At 37.0% G+C, this 16,273-nt stretch overlaps 1 protein-coding gene across 3 annotated transcripts in view; it reads right to left on the reverse strand.

The window, feature by feature from the left end:
- Window positions 1-6,575, reverse strand: part of gpr4 (G protein-coupled receptor 4) — a 30,146-nt gene extending 23,571 nt beyond the window's left edge. For 2 of the 3 annotated variants that reach the window (XM_048161375.1, XM_048161376.1), the window contains exon 1: window positions 171-475. The gene's annotated coding sequence lies outside the window, so the exon portion shown is untranslated. Of the gene's footprint in view, window positions 1-170; window positions 476-6,499 lie in introns of those variants that run through there. The other variant, XM_048161377.1, reaches the window with a different exon arrangement.
- Between the last annotated feature and the right edge of the window lie 9,698 nt (window positions 6,576-16,273).

Genomic DNA, 16,273 nt, shown 5'->3' on the forward strand with positions numbered 1-16,273 from the left:
CAATAGAGCAAAAGTACAATTGTGTTGTAAAATTGTTCAACAGTAGGTTAGGAGTACTGATTTTAAAAGTAGTTAATTCTTTCCTAATGAAAGAAAACAAGATATATGACATAACCATTCATCATAAGACTTAACATAACTCAAAGAAAAATCTAAATGATGACACTTACATGATAGTATGTCCGTAGGTCATTTACTCATACTGACAGTGATAGAGGTGATGTTCTCTGTATCTCCAAACAGCACGCGCAGCGATATATAACAAAACTCTCATTTCCCTAAGTAAAATTAAGCAATCATCGAGTACTATTTATATTAAGGCATTATTATCTTGGGTCTGTAGTTCACATCACGCCAGCAGACAAGCAGAGACTCTCGCGAAGTTGCAAAGCGCAAACTGAAAGTGAGCAAGCATGCAGCGCGCGGAGGTTGAGGAGAAATGTGACGTGCGTTATCCAACAGCAACACTGACTGTCCCATTGAAATACTAGCTGGCCATTTGAAATGGGATGCCACTAAAAGACGACTCTTATTTTTACGTTTATCGTTTGCTTTATAGATCCATATCAGTTCATTTGCCGTTTCTGGCTAAATGTAGTATACATTTAGCAGTTGTGTACATTACAAAGCTTTACTAGCAAGGTAGCCTATAGCTATTTAGCTCCACAAAATAATATTATAATGCAAAATGTGACTAAACATTCCTATTTATGTAAAATACCTGGACACTTGTTTTAGGTTATTTAGGCTATTTTACAAAAATGTGAAGTTGTCTCGCGCAATTAGCCTATAGCATGTCAACTGTCCTAAGTACTCTTCTAAACATTTTGTGATATACCATTTATAAAAGTATAACATATTGATAAATATTTACCATTCTTATGTTTCGTTAAACAAAATAGATTTGATACTTATACATATTAGAGAACGTTCTGTCTTATATGCCACTTTTATTAAGTTTTACCGCAGTTGTTTTTGACAAATTCGCTACATTAAACGTGTAATGTTAGTTAATTCATATCAGATACTACCAGGAAACGAAGTCAATTTTAAGACAATTTTATGTTAATTATTGCTTATGTAACCATCTGTGAGTGAACATAAGCAGAGTCATTGCCAGAAGTGGCCAGATCTCTATAGCCAGAGTTGGGCCAGTTACGGTCAACAGGAATCGGCCCAGTCCTTTACAGCTGTAACAAATAGGCTATACATGTCCAAGAGTGAGCTGCGGGCCACAATCGGGGGGCAGCCGAGCTTGGGCCGATTACTACATGCTATGTGGGGGGTCTATTTGAGATGTTTTTGCTGTATATTTCCTCAGGCTAAGGCGACTTTATCACTAGCGTATTTTAGCAGTTGGTTTGGTTATGTTAAGGTGCCATCGAACGTTTTTTTACGTAAAAATTACAGCAGATGCATTTTGGGGCATAATTAGAAATGCTCCGATTCAGGTTGCGGCCCCTTTAAATGCTCACGTCCCTGCCCACAGAGCTCGCGCTTCTTTAAACAGTGATAAACAAAGTTCAAGCTAATATAACCCTCAAAATGGATCTTTACAAAGTGTTCGTCATGCATGCTGCATGTATGCGTCGGATTATGTGAGTATTGTATTAATTTGGATGTTTACATTTGATTCTGAATGAATTTGAGGCTGTGCTCCGTGGCTAACAGCTAATGCTACACTGTTGGAGAGATTTATAAAGAATGAAGTTGTGTTTATGAATTATACAGACTGCAAGTGTTTAATAATGAAAATAGTGACGGCTCGTCTCCGTGAATACAGTAAGAAACAATGGTAACTTTAACCACATTTAACAGTACATTAGCAACATGCTAACGAAACATTTAGAAAGACAATTTACAAATATCACTAAAAATATCATGATATCATGGATCATGTCAGTTATTATTGCTCCATCTGCCATTTTTCGCTGTTGTTCTTGCTTGCTTACCTAGTCTGATGATTCAGCTCTGCACAGATCCAAACGTTACTGGCTGCCCTTGTCTAATGCCTTTCATAATGTTGGGAACATGGGCTGGCATATGCAAATATTGGGGCGTACACCCCGACTGTTACGTAACAGTCGGTATTATGTTGAGATTCGCCTGTTCTTCGGAGGTCTTTTAAACAAATGAAATTTATATAAGCAGGAGGAAACAATGGAGTTTGAGACTCACTGTATGTCATTTCCATGTACTGAACTCTTGTTAACACCAACATAAGGTCAAACAATGCAATCATATTAGCCTGCATGCTGGAAAGAGGGCAAATGGGCCCTAACACAAACAAAAACATTTTTATGGGAACTATATATATATATATATATATATATATATATTACAAATTATGATGTTAAAAAGACCGCAAGTCACTCGTATTTCTAAAGGAACACTGCCCATCAGTGACACCCGCAGGTAAAGTTTCAGCAGGAGACATGCCTCCCTTTGCTCTCATAGAAAACCATAGAAAACCATTAGGCCCCTGGCGTGCGGTGGGTTTTGTGGGGGGTAATTGAGAATGAATGGGGGAAAGTCACGTGAAAGGAGGCAATGTCTCCATCGCGCTATGATTGGATGTAATTGGTTATGATTGGATATGATTGGTTTGTGCAATAAATACCGACCTCTTGTTGACGTGCACGTTCCACGCGTCAGTTTGAATGAACAAATGATGGCGTCAATGGGAAGACTAGTTGAAAAGTAAGTAAACAGATCACCTAGTTAGATATCACTGCTTTATGTCACGTCAAAATCAAACTTGAAATAGACTGAAAACATGATGACTGCGGGGGTTTTAGTGCAATCAGCTTGGTGAAATTAAAAATACATCTTCGTGTCTGTGACAGACGGTGTTTACAGGGCATGACTGATGATCCAAAATAGCCTAAGCTGACTATTAAAAAGAAAAACATCTATACACAAATAAAATATTTTGTATAATTGTTACAGCCTTTATTTATTTTGGAATGAATGTAGAAATGCTTAAAAAACTAACTTGATGAGATTGACTTGGTTTTGATAAATAGAACATTACACTGTTAATGTAAAATTACAAAATAGAACTGTATTTGGTTTCTTTTTTGATGTAAAGTAAATGTAATGTTCATTTAACAAGGAAGATGTGTCAACGTTAAGAGTAATGCACATGAATTTACATTTGATTAATAAAAAATAAAAAAATGTGCCTCCTCATTACTGAACACCACTGCATATATATATATATATATATATATATATATATATATATAGTATATTTATATAGTAAAACTGCAAGTAAATCGGATTACTTTATTGCTTTTACCATGTGAAAACGTTTTGGAATCCCTAATAATTCCCCAATATTTTTGTAGCTAATAATTTAACTAAAGCTGCTTATATAGTAACAGAAACTCACTTAAAACAGAACTTACCTACAAATAGGACTGAATCATCACCATGTACTGTACCTCAGTATGGTTTTCCCCAGGGTCAAACAAGCCCATTAGAGTCCATTAAAACTCATGCCAAGGCCTTTCCTAACTGCACTCTCTTTTAGAAAACGTGATTAGAGGTAGCATCAGGTTTAAAAAAAACAAAAAAAACAACAACAACTAAAAAAACATCATGTTCCTGAGAATAGTTTGATTGTTTGATGAACAAACAAAGAATGCATCACTCTGAGGGTGTTCCAGGTCAGTCTTGGAAACACTCTTGAAAATTCACTTGTTTGAGATAACACACTTTGCTTTGATAACAGTTACTTAGATTGACCAGACATAACCAGAGTTGTTTATTTATCACAAAACTTGGGGTTAGACTCATTAATAAGTTCATTTAATAATTTGTAAATGATTTAAAGTGAAATAATAATGTTTTTGCACTTATTAAAGAACAGTAATGAGCACCCTTAGCATTTGAAAGGCTTAAGAATGCTGCAGCTGGACAGTCACTACAGATGGGCTCCATAATCCAGTTACATAAGGTCACAATAACTTTGTAATGAGGCAGTGCTAACATCAAGCCAACCTGCAGCTGTGACAAATGGTGTGTCAAATACATTGCACAAACAAGTCTGATAAACAAAGCCAGTAAAAATCTCTAAGGAGATAAGAGCAACAGAATTAGTATTTGACAGCTTGAAAGAGGAGATGGATTCATTGCACTGGCCTGGTTTCAACTCAGAAAACATTTGGACTTGCAGTGGACCTCCCTACTCTATACTTGTATTGTTCAATATGAATGTATAAAATTAGAAAGAGCTCAATTCACCTGCAGAATTACATTGGTTGTAGAAGAGATCATTTCCAAACCATAGCCTCTTAATGCTCTAACCTTGACACAGAAATAGCCTCAAGTAACTCTTAAAAATGCAAGCCTGTTCTGTGAAATGTTCTATAGGTTAATTCCCTTCATTGCCTGAAGACAACTATAGGGTTGTATGATCACATATATTGACTGCACACACCAACACTGCATGCTTCTAACTTCACAACTTAAACTAAGTTTCACATGTTTATTAATAGCAGTTCCTCTATAAACCACATTCAGTTTGCACAAGGGCTTTGCTTACCTATCTTCAAAGCTTTGAAACAGACCTTTTTCAAGCCAACATTCAATTCTTTTCTTGCCAAACTTTGCTTTTCTAGTTGATATGACCTTGAATTCTTTTGAATTTCAATTCATTTCAATTTTACTTTTTAATATTCAGTTCTGCATCCTTAGCTGAAATTCAGGAACTGGCATTCTCAATTCAAGTCTGAATGTTGCACAATCCTGTAGTCTGGTGCAAATCCAAATAGAATAAGCTCTAATGTAAGCCATTGTATTGTTTTCACATATTTTCACCGATTCCATCAATATTTCTGAAAATATCAGTGACAATCTCGCCTCTCTGACTTGAATCTAGTGTACAATCAATCAGAAATGATGTGCTGAAAAGCATGCTGTGAAGAAATCCAATTACACTATTATCAACCCTCAGTGTCACATCCATAAATCTGTGGTGTGTTCAGGCAAAAAGTGTGAGCAAAAAAAATGGTGGTCAACGCCAGCATGGTATGGATTTGCATTTTCAGCTATGAGTTGATGAAATCATGGAGGAAATAACTGTAGTGTCAGCATGTCTTTCACAGCACATATAAATCAGCTTCCCTGTGCATTGGGAATACGCAGTGGGGAAGGGGAATTTATATCTGTGAAGTGGTCAGAACCCATTACATACTTGCATTAGGACACTGTTCTGCAGCGTGTTTAGGGACATCTTGAATTCCCTTCCTCCCTGACGCTGACTTGCAATCCCAAATGACAGCATTGCTTATTTTCTGTTCTGTCAAACTGACTGAAAACTGTGGGTTCAAGATGAGACAAGGCTGGAATGTCAGGTCACAAACTGGAGTCTGGGTGGCTACAACGTCTGGATGTCTAAAAAAGTCCATAACAGAAGCCAGTATTCTAGACTACATTTATAGTTATTATATTTGTAGATTTTGTGCCGAACAGACAACTGATTACCAAAAATATAACTAAACACAAGATAACAAAGTAATCCAAATGTTTCTGATACAAAAAGTTATATGAAAATTCAAAGGAAATTACTTCCTTCACCACTTGCCTCTCTGTTGATAAACAAAGACTGAATGCTGCTTTGTTCTGGCTCAGTAATGTAAACAGCGAGGCAATGCTAGCATGGAATTTTTTTAACTCAATAGTCATAAAAATTCTAATAGACATTGTTATGCTCTTAATGCTTATATAAAGAAGGAGTGTCAACTTACTGTGGGTTCCAAATGCAAGGAGTCCATTACCATATTATTGTATTAGACTGCTTTACACAGAAATGCATTTTTGCATTCCACTGCACTGCTTTTCCTTTGTATATTCTATGTAAACATGCACTAGATGGACATGTTTGACCATTGCGCCCACGTCTCGCGCATGACACGAGATTCTAAAAACTTAGGCTCAAGTTAAAATAGGTTAAACTTTTTAAAAAAATGCCCCTTTTTCCCCATTCCACTGCCCACATCTTACGTTTTTAACACAAAAATGCATTCTGTGTTAATTTAATTATCGCTTTTGTCCAGTTTGTCCAGTCACCATGAAATCAAAATTAATTTTTTATGGAATATTGCAGTATTTATTATAAATAATTTATCCGTGTAAATAGTTATTTTTTTAAAGCTGTCCGTAATTTTTGCCTCTTAGTCACCATCTCTGTTTGAAACCTGCAATTGCAGTTATTTGCGGAAATATCTTTACATGCGTTGTGCATCGGCACGGCGCTGTGGATACTGTACTTCGGAATCACAGATTCTATGTTTTGGAATATGACCAAAATAAGAATTTAAACCGGAAAATGTCATCTGAACAAATAAGTAACATGTCTGACACGTTTTGTTCTGACCAACTGAGAAAAAATGCATTACAAGAAATCACGCTGTCAATGGTGATTAAATCTAACGATCGCTTAGCTCAGATCACGTCAAATCGTGCATGTGTATTTAATGTGTATTAGAGTTACCTGTAGATTTCAATTTCTGTAGCCACTACGCAGTCCGAAGTCTTTTGCTTTTGACTACGGGCAAATCTCCAATTGTCACTGATGATTGTCATTTGGACTTTTCTGGATTACAATCCGCCATCAAAATGATAAGTTTAATTACTTTCATCAAATTGATGTCAAAAACAGGTCAAAACTACAAATCAAACTGATGTCAAAAACATAACGTCCATTTGACGTTCACACACTGATGTCCAATTGATGTTTAAAAAAAAACTATGGAGTCAAATTAATGCCTTAAAGTTTTGCACAAAAATAAAGTTTTGCAAAACAAAAAAAAAGAATTGAGCAATAAAAAAATGTTTTGCAAACAAAAATAAAGAATTGCAAAGGAAAAATAAAGTATTGAGCAGAAAAAAATAAGTTTTGCAAGCAAAAATAATAAATTGCAAAATAAAATAACGTAGTGCAAAAATAAAAATATAATCGAATTACAAAAATGGACAGCTGTAATCCTATTTTATCTTTGCCACATATTTTTCATGCTCAAACCTACTAAATCATTTGCAACGCTCATTTTATTCTGCGTTTCAGTCAAGCGTGCGCTCACGATACCGGCTTTCGTTTGCGCTGCACTGTTCTGTGCGGTTCTCTTTATGGCACTGGTTTGACGTGGGGGTGGAGTCAAGTAAACGGGGGCACGCCCCCGCGAAACACGTCATCGGCAGGAGACACAGATCGCAACAGAACAGATCAAGCATAGAGACAGAGCGCATTTCATTATAATACTGAAAACCATGCCCACCTAGGGGAAAAACAATCCAGGGACCGTCTCCATTGACTTTGTAATGCATGAGGCTGCCTCCTTGTCTTTTCTGACTCATTACAAAAAAACAGAACAATGCCTAAAAGCTGCTGTGTGACAAGGTGTACAGCTAACAAGCTAAAAAACCCAGAAATAAGTTTTTATAAGCTGTCGACGCTATCAACGAATGTGTTAAGGACACAAAAGTGGATACAGGCAGTGAGACAGAGCACAACAGGTCATATTACTATAAGAAATGCATTGGAGGGGGTCGTAATCGGAGACGAACAAAGAACCGCAATCAAGGCATTTGTTTAACGATGTCAAAGAAAGATGTGTGATTACGTTCCATCCTTCCAACGGCCCCGATTCTTGACTCCACCCCCACGCAAACCAGTGCCATCAAGAGATCCGCACAAAAAGTTCAAAAGAAAACATACGTGAGCGCACGCTTACTGAAACGCAGAATAAAATGAGCTCTGATTGGTTGTAGGTCTATCCAATAAAATGATTACAGTGCATTGATTTTTGTAATTGATTTTTTTTTTTTTGCACTACTTTATTTTATTTTGCAATTTATTATTTCGGTTTGCAAGACATTTTTTTCGCCAATACTTTATTTTTCATAATTCAAGTGCAATGGAGCAGTATCAGACTCACATTCTGCCTAGAATATGAGTATGACGAAGTCAGGCTAGTCAAAAACTTTATTTTTGTCAAAACTACAAATCAAACTGATGTCAATTTGATGTTTAAAAAAAAACATAAAATTGATGTCAAAAATATGCCAAAACTGCAAATCAAACTGACGTCAAAAACTTGACATCCATTTGACGTTCACACACTGACATCCAATTGATGTCTAAAAAAACCCCATCAAATTGACGTCAAAAACATGTCAAAACTGCAAATCAAACTGACGTCAAAAATGCAAATCAAACTGACGTCAAAAACTTGTCAAAACTGCAAATCAAACTGACGTCAAAAACTTGTCAAAACTGCAAATCAAACTGACGTCAAAAACTTGACATCCATTTGATGTTCACACACTGACGTCCAATTGATGTCTAAAAAAAAATCAAATTGACGTCAAAAACATGTCAAAACTGCAAATCAAACTGACGTCAAAAACTTGACATCCATTTGATGTTCACACACTGACGTCCAATTGATGTCTAAAAAAAAACATCAAATTGACGTCAAAAACATGTCAAAACTGCAAATCAAACTGACGTCAAAAACTTGACGTCTATTTGACGTTCACACACTGACGTCCAATTGATGTCTAAAAAAAAATCAAATTGACGTCAAAAACATATCAAAACTGCAAATCAAACTGATGTCAAAAACTTGACGTCCATTTGACGTTCACACACTGACGTCCAATTGATGTTTAAAAAAAACATCAAATTGACGTCAAAAACACATCAAAACTGCAAATCAAAGTGACGTCAAAAACTTGACGTCCATTTGACGTTCACACACTGACGTCCAATTGATGTCTAAAAAAAACATCAAATTGACGTCAAAAACATGTCAAATCTGCAAATCAAACTGACGTCAAAAACTTGACGTCCATTTGACGTTCACACACTGACGTCCAATTGATGTCTAAAAAAAACATCAAATTGACGTCAAAAACATGTCAAATCTGCAAATCAAACTGACGTCAAAAACTTGACGTCCATTTGACGTTCACACACTGACGTCCAATTGATGTCTAAAAAAAACATCAAACTGACGTCAAATCATATCAAAACTGCAAATCAAACTGACGTCAAAAACTGGCAATATTGCAATAATATTGGAGAAGCTGTTAAGTATCAAGTATCCTTCTACGCTTAATGCCGGCAGCATCTGAGGAGGCCTTTTACTCCTCAGACTTTTAGACTATTTTTTGGGGAATTCCAACTTCATATTACTCATCAATTGATCAATGCCTTGTATGATCCAATCTTCCTGTTGTAGGCATATCAGTCTCAGTAGCTTTTGCTTACTAAGCCGTATGTCCTTTGCTTACGTTGTTGTCTCTTCCTCTTCTTCACTGAAGTCTTCGTCTGGCTCACCTCCGCATGAGGTTGCAACATGCTCTCTTCATTCTTATTGTTAAACTTTGTGGTCAGTTACAAACATCAAACTCAAAAACCTAACTTTCACAACCGTTTCTTTGTCATCTTATCTTATAAGAAACAAAGGAAGTACTGCAGTTACTTAATTTCATAATCATTCAAGCATTCAAGCATATATGGCCTTAACTTAAAAGCAAACAAAAACAACATTGAAACAGGTAAATAGCAATATCAATATCACCTCACACACAAACAGTGACAAGCACACTTCACACAAACAAGTGGTTGTGTGTCAAGCACATGCCAAACTGTGTTGCATGCTACATGCACAGTCATATTTTACTGAAACACAAGTTGCCCAAGATAACTTGTTTTACATTTCATGAGATATCAACACTTTTGCCCACGTGAGAATAAGTGGTAGAATGTAAGCTGGTCACAGTTCATTTGGTTCACACTGGTTTGCAAACCAGCTTATGGTGCATTACTGCCACCTACTGAACTGGAGTGTGGTGCATCAATTATTATGAAAAAATAAACAGAAAAACTTTACATTCTTAGATAATTTCCTGTTTCTTTGAAACAGCGTATCATTGTAATGTTTATTCCTTTGCTGTTTACTTAATAAATACTTGATAAATACTTGTTGAAAGTTATATACTTGAAAGTCATACTACATTTTTATTTATTGGTTTAAAAAGTAGAAAAATAGGCATTATTCATTAAATTATTGATATCATTGTAGTATTGGAGTGACCACCAGACTCTCTCTCTCTCTCTCTCTCTCTCTCTCTCTCACACACACACACAAAATGTGGATACTTAAGTGTTTAATCATTATAAACACTTTTTTTTTTTTTAAATAAAAATTAACTCTATAAATGACTTCCAAATGACACTTATTTTTGAGCCCCACACTTTTCAGTGCTTTTTTTTTGACTGTGCTCAGCGCGTTACAATACTGAGTTCTGACTGGTCAATCGCTGTTATTTATAGTTTAATTATCATAGAATTTTAAAATTGCGTTTACATGATAAGTTTTACATAATACATAACACTGTTAATCTAAAGGGGATGGTGGCTTTCTGTCATTTTTTTTTCAACAAGGGGAGTGCCATCCCACCGCATCCCCCCTCAAATCGAGCCCTGGCAATAGGCTTGTTCGAGATGCATTGGAGCTGCGCAGACTGATCGGCGTATGAAATCAAAGTACCATGAGAGTACAAGGACAAGTACAAGGAGTCATATGCTCTCCAAAGCTCTTGCGGGACTTTGATGTCATACGTCGATCGGTCTGCGCAGCTCCGATGCATCTCGAACAAACCTTATAAATGATCCGCTACCTGCAGTATCCTCCACATGCATATAGCCTACTAGCTGGGACTCCTTCTTTATGTAAACAGACATGACATAATGATGCAAAGATGAATGGCGCCATGCTCAAATTTCCTGCAGAAACCCACCAGTACCACCTGAATTAGAAAACATTATTACAAGCTTACCGTTGTGAATTGGGCGAAGGTAAGGAGATAGTCTTGAACACTGACTGGTTATGTACTTGCTCAAAAATTGATTTTGGATCATTTTTAACCAAAAAAAGTTATGAAGTGCAGCTTTAAATATGTACCCTAGTGATCTTTAATCAAAATAATGTCCTTTTGCAGCAACACCTCTTCTCTTCTCTTCTCTTCTCTTCTCTTCTCTTCTCTTCTCTTCTCTTCTCTTCTCTTCTCTTCTCTTCTCTTCTCTTCTCTTCTCTTCTCTTCTCTTCTCTTCTCTTGCAAACCACAATGATCAAATCAGTTCCTGATGGATAAAATTCCTGCCCTATATTATTTTCTTGTTCGTGAACCTGTTTCATTCGAATACGTCACATTGCAAATTCTGTTACACTGCTGACTTTAACATTTAAACCACAAATTAGCTATTAAAATGTAAAAACAATACAAGCGTCTGCGTGAGGATAGGCTACTGCTGTCTGTTTTTTTTGTTTTTTTTACGTATATAAATGTATCGGCAAACAAATAAATATGTAACATATTGATTTGAGTTGACAATTTTATAATCTTACCTGTTTTTTAGATGCCTCAGATTTCCACTTAAATAACTTGATACATAGCAGGGCTTTTCACATGCTTAACCCTGGGGCTATGTTTAAGTCTACTTTTTTTATGCCCTTCCCTTGCTAACTTCACTCCATCTAATTCACTCATTGCTAAGCCTACTCTTTTATGAGTACTGTGAATTCAGACATACTGTTTTGTGCCTACTATATAGTAGCGATTTTGGATGCAACCCTTGATCACTTGTGGGTAAATTAAGTGCGAGCACTGCTAGTTGCATTTAGAGTGCAACGTCACAGTCATGTTGCATTGTGGTCTATGGATCAGTGTACATATAAGTAGATTCGCTCTTAAAGTGTTAATTCACCCAAAAATAATATAAAGCGGCGAGAATATTTTTGGTGCAGCAAAAAAACTAAATAAAGACTTATATAGTGATGGCCGATTTCAAAACACTGCTTCATGAAGCTTCAGAGCATTGTGAATCTTTGTGTCGAATCAGCGGTTTGGAGCACCAAAGTCACATGATTTCAGCAGTTTCATGCAATCTGAATCATGATTCGACACACTGATTCATTATGCTCCGAAGCTTCATGAAGCAGTGTTTTGAAATTGGCCATCACTATATAAGTCGTTATTTTGTTTTTTTGGTGCACCAAAAATATTCTCATCGCTTTATAATATTAATATTGCACCACTGTACATGAACTGATTTAAATATGTTTTTAGTACATTAATGGATCTTGAGAGAGGAAATGTCATTGCTCCCTACACTCTAAAAAATGCTGGGTTAAAAACAACCCAAGTTGGGTTGAAAATGGACAAACCCAGCCATTGGGTTGTTTTAACCCAGTGGTTGGGTTAAATATTTGCCCAACCTGCTGGGCAGTTTTATTTAACCCAACTATTGTTTAAAAATTACTGTATAGTTTAAAATGAACCCAAAATAGGTTGGAAATTAAAAATCAGACACATAATTACTAGATGCAACAATAATAATCAAAAGGTAAACATTTATTAATAGGCAATTTAATGTTTAAATGTTTGTTTTATTATTCATTAAACTTAATAAATGTTCATATATTAATAAATGTTAATTTACAACATACTTTGGGTTCATTTTAAGCAAACAATACAGTAATTTTTAAACAATAGTTGAGTTACATAAAACTACCCAGCAGGTTGGGTAAACATTTAACCCAACCGCTGGGTTAAAACAACCCAATTGCTGGGTTTGTCCATTTTCAACCCAACTTGGGTTGTTTTTAACCCAGCATTTTTTAGAGTGTATGCAGGCCTCACTGAGACATCGGATTTCAACAAAAATATCCTTATTTGTGTTCCGAAGATTAACGAAGGTCTTACGCGTGTGGGACGGCATAAGGGTGAGTAATAAATGACATTATTTTCATTTTTGGGTGAACTAACACTTTAACCCCGCGTGCAGGAAAGTTTTACACTTGTAATTTAGAAGCATGGTTAGCACAGCTTTTGCAGTGTTAACCACACATTGCAGTGCGAAATGATGTGGTGTTAGAATGTTACAACTATGCTTAGCTTTCTACAACCAATTGCGTGTTAGTTACGGAAACATCGCACCTTGTATAGCCTATATAACAGTCGTTTCAGCGTTTGATGGGGAAATTACATTTATAGTCCAAAAAGTCCATTCAGAAAAAAATCGATAGTACAGTCGACAGTGTGTAATGAGGACGCGGCTAAAGCAGGAGGCATGCTGCATTCGTCTCTAATGTCTAATGACACTCTAATGACACTGACACCGCAAATATGCAAATAAGAACATTAATCAAGGGTTTAGGAATGTACTGTGTGAAATGTCAGTTTATGAATACCCAAGATTAACTGTTAATCATGTGTAATGTATGAGCAGTTCGAAACATGAAGCAAGATATCTCAGAGTTGCGTGATTTTCCCCCTGAAACCAGTTAAGCGGAAGCTCCGCCCCGCAGCCGATTCTAAAGATTTTATTGGTCATGTCAATCAGAGTGCTGATTGCCTACCCCAGAGCCAGCCATAGATGGCTCTGCCCTACACCAAACACTAATCCTTAACCCTACCCATCACCCCAACCTTAGCCAATTAAATTAGCTGCAGAGCGGGATTTCCGCTGAACTGGTTTGGGTGGGAAAAAATCAGTGCCCAAGGAAGTCGACCGGAAGTTGAAGTCGGCCGCGTGCCGCCATCTTGTAACAGAACTTCACTTGCGTTAGCATCCCATTGACTCCCATTCATTTTGGCGTCACTTTGACAGCGAATAACTTTACATCTGAGGCATTTAAAGACTCCATTTGTCCATTATTTATTTCTAAAGATACACGACAATGTATAAAGGGCTCCATTACCTTCTATGTTACATTATGGCCCCGTAGAAACAGTTTTTGTAAAAATAGGCTAACGATTGCGTCATAACCACTCGACTCTCTGTCGCACAGTAGAGAAATTACCGTACAGACAGGAGGAGAAGCTCGCAGGCAATAGTATGCATTAACTTAATATGGCGTACTGGCGTTACATTTTAAAATACTATACAAAATAATTAATCAGAATACTTACTCCTGCTCACTCACGCCAAAGAACTCCCCGCTCAAGCTCGCCGTCTCTGCAAGATTAACGATGGCAGTTTGCACGCATAGCTACTAGAAGATTTACATCTGTCAGACAGGTTGCTGACGTCATCAAGCTTAGTTTGAGTCTGCGCGTCAGAAACGGAAGTGCTAAAAATCGCTAAAAATGGGCTTCACTTGTCTCAATTGAGTTCCAATGGGGTCGCTGTGTCCATTTCTTTTACTATGGAAAAAATCACTCCTCTGTGTCTGAAGTGCGTTCACGCGGCCTCGTAATTCCTGTAGTTACGAGATTCTAGCTTGTAAAAAGCATTCACGTCCTCGTAGAGCTCGTAATTACAGCTTGTAAGCTGGGAGTTTTCTGAAAGCTCCCTTTTAATTGAAAGTTGATAGTGGTGCCATGGGAACGCATAATACCCAGTCCAAGGACCAAAAGGACGTGAACAGCTCCAAATATAACGTCACGTGTTGTCATTTCAAGATCTGGTAAATATGAGGTGGTTAGTTAGCATTAGTATCACCCAGGGTTAACTATTTTAAGTGTGAATGTCGCCATTGGTGACGGGGTTATGAAATATCAGACCCCGGATGGCGTGACCAATCAGAATCGAGTATTCTAAAGCAGTGATTCCCAACTGGGGGTAGGCATACCCTAGAGGGGACGTGATCAGGGCTGTGTTCAGCCCCAACAAAATGTTGCAAAGCGTTTTTTAAATGGAAACGGTGGTGCGTTGAACCAGAGATTGTATTATTATAGGAAGATGAGAGGGTCTGTATCTCTAACCATTGGAGAAAGCGTAACGGCTAACTTAATCACGTGCGGCACCTCTCAGCCTATCGTGTCGCTGTTCAAAACTCCTCCCTGCGTACCGCGCGTACCACCAGTTAGTATTAGCCGTTACGCTCTTTTGGCCAAAGGTTGCAGGCTTACCTTCCAGTGGCTTTTGTTGAACACCGGTTCTGATGACGCAAGAGTTGCAACTATGGCAGCTGAGAAGGCCATTCTTTATGTTCTTTTTGAAGAATTTTCGAAGCCTGATGAAATTAGTATAAATACATGTTTAATACTGCAAGATACACTCAATGTTACAGTCACTTCCCTTGCCGTCCAAAATAAAAGAGAACATCCCAATCGAGTGAAAATATAAACAAGTACATCATCATGTTGATATGCTATATTTTTACTATAAAGCTCTTACAACAATCATGTCTTCTAATATCTTCAATTGTTGCGTATACTGAGCTGCAGCGGACACATTTGTAAACGACTTTACTTGGACCTATTGTGCGAGCTGTATCTTTAATACCTCTTTTATAGGTTTATATACATGTTGCTGCTGATTAGGCTGACATTTTTGACACCCACCAAACAAGAGAAAATGTATCTCAAGATTTCTCAGTCAGCCGCCACAAATTTGTTAAAGCGGACATAAGGCCTAGAAACATGACGTGCTGCCCTGATGACAGACAAATTTTGAGCACTCTTTACTGTACCAATCTTTTTTATGGTCCCTCGAACTTAGCTAATAGAACAGTGCACACATCTGCCCATTTCGCGACATGGTTTCTCAACTGCAACAGAGGATGCGTTAAAGCAGACTTAAGGCCTTGATATTAGAGTGCCCAATGAAATCCAAATTTTGAGCAAATAGATCTCTATTAATTTATGCGCATCCATGCTCTCGTTTTCTTCATAGTAAGATTGTGACGCACAAAGGAAATAGGTTATAGTAAACATAAATAGGAAATTGTAAAAAAAAGCAAAGCAAAAAAATTCTTGTGCGCACTCGAAAGTCTGTATATTTTTTATTTTCGCAAAGGTCCCTATTGGGGCTCCATAATATTCAAAAGCAAAACATGTGAAAAAAAACTATAAGAGCTCCTCTGCCGCCATCTACTGGTTATCGTGGTAAATTCATGTTTACTTTTATATCAAATGTTGAATTTAAAATATTGAAATTTAGAATATGTGTTTTTTGTCCAGTGTTTTTTAGACACAACATTGATTCTTTGGTTTAGTGTCGATGAAGGAGTAGAGTAGACCGTGTACAGTTGGAACAGAGGTACAGTTGAAACACCTTAAATAACTTTTGCTGTGCATCACTCCTTACCCATGACTTTTTTGCTCCACACATGCATGGTAGCATCCTCTTTGATCATGGAATATAATTACGCATATGTGAAGCAAAAATGATGGGTAAGGATTGATGCGCACCAAGTTATTTAAGGTGTTTTAACGGTCCCTCTGTTCCAAGTGTACACGGTGTACTATA

Source organism: Megalobrama amblycephala, linkage group LG16 (genome assembly GCF_018812025.1).
Source record: "Megalobrama amblycephala isolate DHTTF-2021 linkage group LG16, ASM1881202v1, whole genome shotgun sequence".
Lineage (NCBI taxonomy): Eukaryota > Metazoa > Chordata > Actinopteri > Cypriniformes > Xenocyprididae > Megalobrama > Megalobrama amblycephala.